The 9,818-nt window shown below is 31.2% G+C and overlaps 1 long non-coding RNA gene across 1 annotated transcript in view; it reads left to right on the top strand.

Annotated features, from left to right (window-relative positions):
- LOC139490419 (uncharacterized) overlaps window positions 1–4,232 on the top strand; it is a 7,845-nt gene extending 3,613 nt beyond the window's left edge. The window contains exons 2-3 of the long non-coding RNA XR_011656321.1: window positions 2,792–3,019; window positions 3,993–4,232. This is a non-coding gene — a long non-coding RNA (uncharacterized lncRNA). The remainder of the gene's footprint in view (window positions 1–2,791; window positions 3,020–3,992) is intronic.
- The last annotated feature ends 5,586 nt before the right edge of the window (window positions 4,233–9,818 follow it).

Genomic DNA, 9,818 nt, shown 5'->3' with positions numbered 1-9,818 from the left:
AAAATGAAATGGTCGGTTTACATATGTTCTTTAGATTTTGAAATGTAAACAAACAGATCCATTTCATATTAATAAACTTCACATTCAATCTTTAAATTCAATTAGATTGAAAAGTTATCTATTAATTCTTTATTAGTTGTGTGCGTCGGAGTCACATTTGATTGGTCGCAACTTAACTATTGTTAACAACCTCGGGCAAAGTGGACCTTATATTTGCTGCTTTATGTCCCTTTAATTATTAGCTCGTCATTTGTTCCGATTCTCATGCATCATAAGGCACTTGTAACATGATATATTTTTTTTGGTTTAAAACAAATATATATATACAAATATTTTAAATCAAGTGCTAGGCTGTTTTTAGTTCATTAAAGAGAGAAAAAACTACACGGCAGACTTTAAACGTTGGAATCACTTTTCTGAATTCACCTCCATCATCAATAACATAAACGTATCAATTTTTCTGCACCATTTATACATTTGAACAATCAATCTTCATGATGCTCGAGGCCAAAATATTTGAAAATTCAAAGTTTTTTTGAAAGATGAAGTTTTATACCCCCCCCCCCCCCCCCCCCCCCCAAAAAAAAAGTATAGTCAGAGCGGGTATAGGATTTAGAGCTTTGCATGAGGGAGATACATATTTTTTATTATTAAAATTCCAAAATTTGTAACAACAAATTTTAACAAAACAAAATCGTATTTTCATATCAGTGCCGAAGTACAGGCTACTGGTCTTGTGATACCCCTATGACTATCAGTCCGCTGACAGAGGCATCGCACCATTTACTGAAAATGAAAAACAAAAGGTAGTTGAAAACAAACATTTATTTAAATAAAAAAACAAAAAGGGAACACCATACGTCAGGGGGTCTGGAGCAAAAGAAATGTCAGTTCAGTGCAAGTGCAAGTGATATTGTTGCAGTAGAAAAATGGTCTAAAATGACCAACTGCACGTAATGATCAATACAGTATATACAAATATATACGACTAGTGTAAGTGGCCTCAAGGTCACTGAAAGAAGCAATCTTGACTGGATTCCTTGATTTCTTATATATATGACTGTCTACTAGTATTCTCGATAGGTGATACGTTAGTAGAAGACAATAGAAAATACCTAACAACAGACCTCCTATGTGAATTTGAAAGAAAAGACATCTATATCTTGGTGATAAAAAAGATCATAATGCAGTCGTATTAAAAGCATATGGTCGGGTTGATATTGTTCTTTTGAAGTTTGTATAATGCAAAACGAATTAAGGTCAAAATGATTTTTTTTAATTGTATCATTTACCTTCAATACATTCGATAGACGATCTTCATATCATTTGTTGCTTTAGAGTGCTTAGTTTTGTCAAAATGGCTTCCTTTTTCATGTCTCTCCACCACAACTATATTCTTACATCAGAAAAAGCCTAACAATTTGATGAAATCGGCATCGCATGGTTATTACTATGATATACACATGGTATATATAAAACAGAAGATGTGGTATTATTACCAAAGAGACCACTCTCCACAAGAGACCAAAATAACACGGAAATTAACAACTAAAGGTCACCGTACGGCCTTCAATAATGAGCAAGGCCCATACCGTATATTAAATTTCAAATTTCACTTTTTCAAGGTAATTTGCAGTGGCGGATCACGATTGTTTTATAAGGGCACGCTGACTGACAGAGGGGCGAAGGGGTTCCTCCAGTCGTTTTTCAGCAATTCCCTATATAATCAACTAATGTTTTTCCACAAAAGGGCCTCCGGTGGCCGACTATGATTTGTCATATAGCATGATAAATCTGTTCGTTTTGTTGTATCGACATAGTGTTTTAAAGTGTCGTTTCAGTTTGTTTTTTTTTTTTTTTGGGGGGGGGGGGAGGTGTTGACGTTTTCGCAACATGTATACCTATGTGTTACTTACAGCAAGCGGGGATCTAGTATATGTATGACTGACTTATTTCATTTTATATTAACGGACAAATAACTGTTACTGTTTTCGAGTGTCTATTACATTTTCTGTTTTTTGTTTTCTTGATACAGAGGACTTTTCATACTCTTTAGTCACTATAAATGTTGCAATTCATATTAAAAGTAATTCGAAAGATACTGACATTGCTCGTTGGAAGTTGGAAATGAGACAACTATCCACAAAACAAATGACAAAAAAAGCCAACAGACATGAACAACTACAGGTGACCGTGATGCCTTCATCCATTGATATACGTGATCAGGGTTGCAAATATATACCTTATAAGAACACATAAAGCGAAAGAAAAGCAGTAAATCGCATTGCAGTCATATAAATGTTTCAAATAGTAATTTGGGGTCGACATGAAAGGAGCTTTGTGATACTATACCACGCATTGACCAAACTAGAAACCACAAACCACAAAGCATCTGCTTACTAAAGTCTTTTTTTATATGAATGTTACTTAAATCAGCATAAAATATTTAGCACCCTGACTTTCGGCATGTTCATAAGGTGTAAATATACATCGTCTTCCAGACGACATCTTACATTAAGTAACAATTTTATCGTTCTGAATGAAAACCCAGAGACAATCAAAATCATATTTCCTGACGTTTACCTTCTTGTTACTGTATCTCTCGAGCGAAGGCAGTATCTTTTTAATTACTGTTTTTGCCGAGTTATTCCCTATTGACCAAGTGAAACCTTATTTGCCGAGTTGACAATGATGTATTGTACAGACATTAATAATCATATTTAGTCCACTATCATACTCGAAGTTGTTACTTAATAAATTAAATGTATTTTCTTTTATATGCACTCTATAGATACAATGGAAATTGCAAGAAACAAACCAACCAAGCAGTCAACCAATATGGAGAGTATCAGACATTCTCAAAATGCGGTAGATGGCGATTACCTACAAACACCAAGCATAGGAGATTTTTGTACACACACGGACATAGCAGATGAATCATCGTGGTGGGCAGTCGATCTTGGTGCCATTTATGAAATCAGCAATGTGATTATCTATGGCAGAAATGACGGTTGTTGTGGTATGTTCTACATTTCGTTGGTTGCTTCAGACAAAAAAATTATTAACAGAACTTTTAAACAAGTTATTTCTTTCTCATCAAAACACAATATAATTATATACATTTAGACGGAGATGTTCCTTTGGCTCCATTATACGGTGTTTATATATCCCAACACGTTCGTTAAGCCCGAGTTTGTAGAATGTGTAGTGATGTCATAGATTTTAACGAACGAAATCAATGCATCACTGGTAGATTATCAAGCCAGGTATATTGTTACTATCAATTATACTTAAACTTTAACTAAATTTTTTTATCGATGCAAAGATGTGATAAGTAAATTTACCTGAAAAATTATTAAAAACAGTATTTCACATCCTAAAATATAGAGTAATATTGTACTTAAATCCAATAAATCACTATGTGATCCATATAAACTCATTGAACCCTTTAAACAAATTTATAAGTAAAGGTTATTTTACCAAAAATGTAATTAGATCTTTGAATATTCATGTAGTTTACATTGGCAAAAATATAGATTTAGACTTCAGCAAATTAAAACATTACTAAATTTGTATTCTTTTCAAACGGATAAATAAATACACACCCACGTTCATTTCTTATATAGATCTTAGCTCCTAACTATCTTACTACCTGTCGATAAAAAAAAATTAGCATTGAACTAGTCATGTCTTCTTTGACTGTCAATGACGTTAAAATACTTAAATCTCTAAGATGTGTTTAAGTCCTAAGTCAGGAACCTGATGTGGTTCATATGTTTCTCGTTTCTCCTTTTGATATAAATTGATTTAATTTATAAGTTTTTTCCCCTTTATATGGTTTTACACTCTCTGTGCTGATTATCAGACCTTGCACTTACTTAAAAAATTGTATTTTTGTGGATATTGTTTGCACTCGTTATTTATGTCAGGATTAATATAAATAAATTAAATTTTCATGTTTTCATTTTCAAATTAAGTTCTCATTCTTTCAGTTGAGAGATTTTCGAATTTCGACATTGAGGTGATTAAACCATGCAGAAACAACCCCAATTGGTTTGTGGACAGCGTTAGAGAATTGTGTTATCACCAGCAAGTACCAATAACATTTTTAAATGCTTCATGCCATAACAGAATGTTTGGACAGTATGTTCGCATACGGCTCAATGATCCAAATCCCTTAACACTATGTGAAGTTGAAGTTCATGGCACATTTATTAGTTATTCACGTTCAGGTAATTCTTCAAGAAACTATTCTTCATTAAGTCAAGAAAAATAATAGAAACATGTAACACCTTACATTTGTTTCACGTTTTTAATTTAACATGGGATTTTCATATTTTCGTATGGCCATTAACATGATTAAATTGAAAACTGGAAGTATATTATTGGTCACGTTTGTATTATTTGTCTTATGTTACCATGATGTCAATCAACACAGCTATGGTGAATGTTTTCTCTACAATCTAGTTTAAGCTCGAAAATCGAAGATAGCAGATTGTATATTACAACAATTTTTTACTAAGGGACGACATATGTAAATGAAGGATAAAAAACTTAATTAAAATACTTTGGGGGTTAGGGCAAATATTGCTGCAAGTATTGTTTATTTGACATCGATTTTACATATTATATCCTATTGATCAGTCAATTTTTCCCAAATTAAGTTAAGAGGGGAAAGGGGGGGGGGGTCTCTGATAAAACTATGTGAATTAAGTTTTTCATCCTACATTGAACTTTTGAAGTCGTCCCTTAGGCATACACTTAAGATGATCTTTTCATTATCGTTTTCATTTCGATTTAGATCAACTGACCACTGATGCCCCCCTTTAACAAATTCATAAACAAAAAGAGGATATATTGTTAAGTTCTGTATGCAACAACTACGCATTAAATAGGATCAATGTATGATCCCTGTTTGTTTAGAATTATAAACTGTCTATTTCATGCAAACGGCTTTTATTCAAATTGACATATTGGATTTATAACATACCAAAACGAATATTCAAACTATAAAAAGAAATAAAATATAACCAATCAATAGATTTATATGCATACATAATCTTATTTTTGTGGTCTGATTAATACTCAATTATTCCTTCTGGTGTTTCAATTTTCAGTGTTGACTTTCTTTTCTTTTGAAAACAGTACTGCATCAAATGCGGTTGAAGTATTGACTTAGTGATTGGTTTGAAAATAAAGCATTGACTTGGAAGTGACTTATACTTCAATGATATTCTCGTATTTTGGTTTTGTTAAATTTTTTTAAAACTGTAGATTATACCTTTTATAAAAATAACACCATATAGTAAATAATTAATTCATATGTTTATTTATTCATTAGTTAACATTCCTTATACCTGTGGATTTTAGGTTACAGTTATGAGGGACATAGTTTGACCCTAAGCAGCGCTAATGTGAAAACTGACATTTATTGTACCTATATGTGTGCCGTCATGAAAGAATGTCATGTTGCCGAATTCAACAAGAAGACCTCGAATTGCACCTTAATGAAACGGAACACTGGAGCCAATGTTGTGTCAAATTCTGACCACAACGTTTTTCTCATCAATTAAACATTTCCTCAGCCGATGCTGATCATTTGTGCTATTCTGAAAACTGTGAAAATGGTATTTGACAACAAGAAAATCTTAAAAGAGGGGTGAAAGATACCAGAGGGACAGTCAAACTCATGACTGTTCCTAGAAATTAAGAGAAATACAAGATCCAATTTCCAAAAAGACTTATTCGATTCACATTGTTATTAACATCAATTAATACAAGTTATCTGTTTTATATTCAAAACAAAATAGTTTTTATCTGACATCTATTGCAACTCTTTGCAGAATGCGGAAAAGGTAGAGTAGATATATATATTGTATACAGCTGCATAACATCTTTTTGTATGTATTTGACTGTAAAACTATATATTATAAGGTTTCCGACAGCTTAAAAATCAATAAAGTTTTTGTCCATTAAATTTGTCGCTGACTACTGAGATGGTGATACCTCGGAGATAAAGAGCCTATGAACAGCGATATCGAGTAACTGCCAATAAATGAACTTCAATAACAATTCATTATTTTCGTACGACCGATAAAATTGTCCACATAAAAAAATTAATTTAATTTCAATTTAAAAAAATGTATATCTGGTATAATAAGGATGTAAATGGGAAAGTTCCATAGCTCTTAGAGGTTTTTACCGATTTTTCAATTTCAAAAACTAATTTTTATGTAAAGTACGAAAATACGATGGGAGCATTCACATAACAAAGGGCAGACAATGTCATACCAGAATATATAAAAAAAAAAGGATCAACAAAAAACTATTTAGAATTAAAAACCAATTGTTCAGAGAACAATTGAAAGCCTTTCCACATCAAAGTTATTGAAAAAAGCTAGTTCGTTTTACTCAAAGTTAAATTTGGAACGCAATTATAAGTTTCTTCATACTGATGTGATTAATAAATAGTTTCTATATACTTTTGGGTGAAAGAAGGGATATAATGTGCTTCTTCTGGTAAATTAAATGTCACTTCTGGTCTCATCTTTTACACTGATTCCAAAAATATAAAACAAAAAATTATACTTTTGCTTGCAAACCAGGAGATAATTGGCCACTTCAGGTTTATGGGAAGTCACTTCTAGTCTTTTTTTATAAGTAAATGTATTTAAATTACAAAATACATGGATTTCGAGTAATATTTCCATGTAAAAAGTGCAAAAATGGCTACTTTCGGTTCTCTGAAGGTCACTTCCGGTAGTCACTTTTCAAAGTCATATGTCATTCAACCTTTTATTAAAGGTCAAATTGCTATATAATAAACTTAGTTGAAATAGTAATAAAAAAAACTAATAATTAGACATTTCAGAGGAACTAACTCCTAATGCCATTATATTGTTTCAAGTCAAATGTACCTTATCTTTATTACAATTCAGCAAACATTTTGCACTGATACTTTTATATATATCTTCAAAAATGTGGGAGAAAATGCCAAAACAAGTAAAAGTCAAAAATGAGAACTTGACCTTGACCTTTGACCTTGACCTCATTTTCTTTGTAAGGACCTAGGGGCCTCAACTAAAAACATTCCAGGGTTATACGGTTTATTGTTCATGAGTTAAAAAACATACCGACAAATTTATTTGGTAAAGGTAGATAACTCCTATAAAATTACATCGAATCACTTCGATCCAAATAAGCCAAATATTCCTGAGGATTTAACGAACAAGAATTTTGTCGATATCTTTTTTTGTTACGAAGGAGATGTACACATTTAGTAAACAGTGAATAGGGAGATAACTCTTACAAAGAAAATTGATCGGCTAAGAATGGATGAAAATAAAAAGCGCATAAACTGTATGATACTATATTACAAATATCTTAGTGACATTAATAATAAGAATAATCAGAAAAAATACAATAAGTCTTTCCAAAGAAAAGTGGAAAGACTTAATTACAAAACAGAAATATTGTAAACCTGAAGAAAAGAAACAGGATTTGACACAAGTGTTATCTCATTATTTATATGTCTTTTAGAAACTATACGAGACTCACGGCGGAACCGTTGCTCCAGGATGATGTTTGTTAATAGTTAAATCATCTATATATTCTGTGTCATATTTGATTTGCATGTTTTCTTGATTTTGACGACCCGCATGGTTAAGGGGGGAAACTAATAGTTTAAATATGTTCATTCGAACATAAGATACAAATGTACAAGGTTTTATCATTATATGTGCATTAATAAATGAGAAAATAAATAATTTTACTTTATTTTTACTTCTTCCTGTTGTATGTGACGTAAATTCCTACTGTTTCATGACATGAGTGTAAGTACAATCATTTAAAGTCTTGTTCGTTAGTCATATTTTGACGAACTCATAAGCTTATATAGCTAATTACCATCCTATGGTAAGAAAATTTACCGAAAAGATGTACAACTTTTTAAATCATGAGATAAAATTTCCTATGTTTACCTGAGATGTTTTTTTCCTATTTTGATGATAGCACAGACAGCAAATATTTCATGCCGCGTTTCGAAAATTAAATAGTATCAGATGATAGTTACAAGAATACTTTTTTCTTGTATCAATATTTTAAAGCATACTGATGTTTGTTGCTTCGTATTTGTATTACATGCATAAAATAACAATAATTCATAAATGATAAATTTTTTGTTTCGTTAGAAATAAATATTAACCTTTTTTTTGTGTGAATTGAAACAAAACTTTTTTCAGCGTATCAAATGAACCAATCAGTACCTGTTCGGTAAAAATTTAAAAAAAAACATCGGTTTTACATATTAAATACATTACAAAAAATTTGATTTGATTTTTTTCTATGTTTTTTTATAAGCCTCTAGACGTTCAAAAGTTGAGAAATTGCATTATGTTAGAAAAAAAAGGTATAATGACACAAAATCTATGGTTTCTTTGAATCTGAAAATTGGAAGTAGTTGGAATACTTTATGTTATATCTTCCGGCAGGTGATCAAAAATTCAAAAGGTTTATGATTTTTTTTCTTTTTCTTGATGTAGATTTCCATATTAATAGTTCTCAACAAGGAAGCATGTCAATCTAAGTGTATTTGGTAAGGTGATGTATATGATATTGTTTACCCGTTTTATCAAGATGAAGCTGGCCTACAATTCGATAAAAAAAATAGAGGTTGACATGATGTTATAACAAACATGTTAATATCTTTACTACGAAGGAAGCTCTAAATCGCTCGATACAAAAAAAAAACCAACAGCTGACGAAGCTCATTATTTGGTACAGGCAGATTTAAATTGTAACAAACATAGCCAAGCAAAGGTTGAAACGTTGTCTCTTTTTATGCTGTTGAATACTATGATCAGTTTCTGTCATTTCGGTAAACAAAATGAAGTTTCTTTTTTTCCCGAATACATAGAAAAAGTACACGCTTTATATTTTTGTTTGTCAGTCAAGATCTCAGAATTTTTTACTTACTTTATTTTGAGTCCTTGGTATTGAATGATTGAAGGTGTAATACAGATATTTGTAGTACACGTGTATACTTTTTACATCAACATGATCATTCGATCCAGTTATTTTAAAAGGTTGATTGAAATCCAATTTCGTTGTAAAACAGCTGTGATGTTTTCCCAGATTTCGGGAATAAAATACCTTCTAAACAATTAATAAATGATATTCTAAACATAGATAAACATGATTTTTACCATAAGTTTAGTTGATTGATTCGTAAAGAGAATGCAAATATTTACATTTAAAAAAAAATCTATACTGCAGAGTCGTTGGATATTTGTGTATATCGTAGAATTGTAGGTACAATATCCTTTTATTAATTTTTTTCTGTTGTATTTTTTTCACATAATAATTGAGCTTCAAATTTGATTGAAACATATTTCAGACAAAACAATTATTGAAAATTTGTATACAAGTTATAGTCTAGGTAAAGGGAATACTCAAAGTTTTGTATTCGTCTATGACAAAAATGTGTGTCTGAATACTAGTGTGCTTCTATGGTTACATCATAATTAAACTATCACTTAAACTGCTCGGTTTTCTTAAAATATTTTTAACCAATGAAGCCATTTAAATATTTCATTGCGCATTGATCTGTACCTCTTTACTAAAGTAATATTTGTAATATTTACAGTCCTAAAGAGGTAGTCAAAGCATTCTTTTTCAAACCATTGGTAACCTATACAAAAGATCAATGGTTTTGTTAAGTCCCAGTAGGTTAACATATGAAAAACTCTGTACATCAGGTTGATTGAAAGGCAGGCGAACAAACCACAGATGAAGGGCTTTGAAAGCAACAAGAATTCTTA

The sequence above is a fragment of the Mytilus edulis genome, chromosome 9, assembly GCF_963676685.1.
Source record: "Mytilus edulis chromosome 9, xbMytEdul2.2, whole genome shotgun sequence".
In the NCBI taxonomy this organism is placed as follows: domain Eukaryota; kingdom Metazoa; phylum Mollusca; class Bivalvia; order Mytilida; family Mytilidae; genus Mytilus; species Mytilus edulis.
This window is presented reverse-complemented; position numbering and strand designations above follow the sequence as displayed.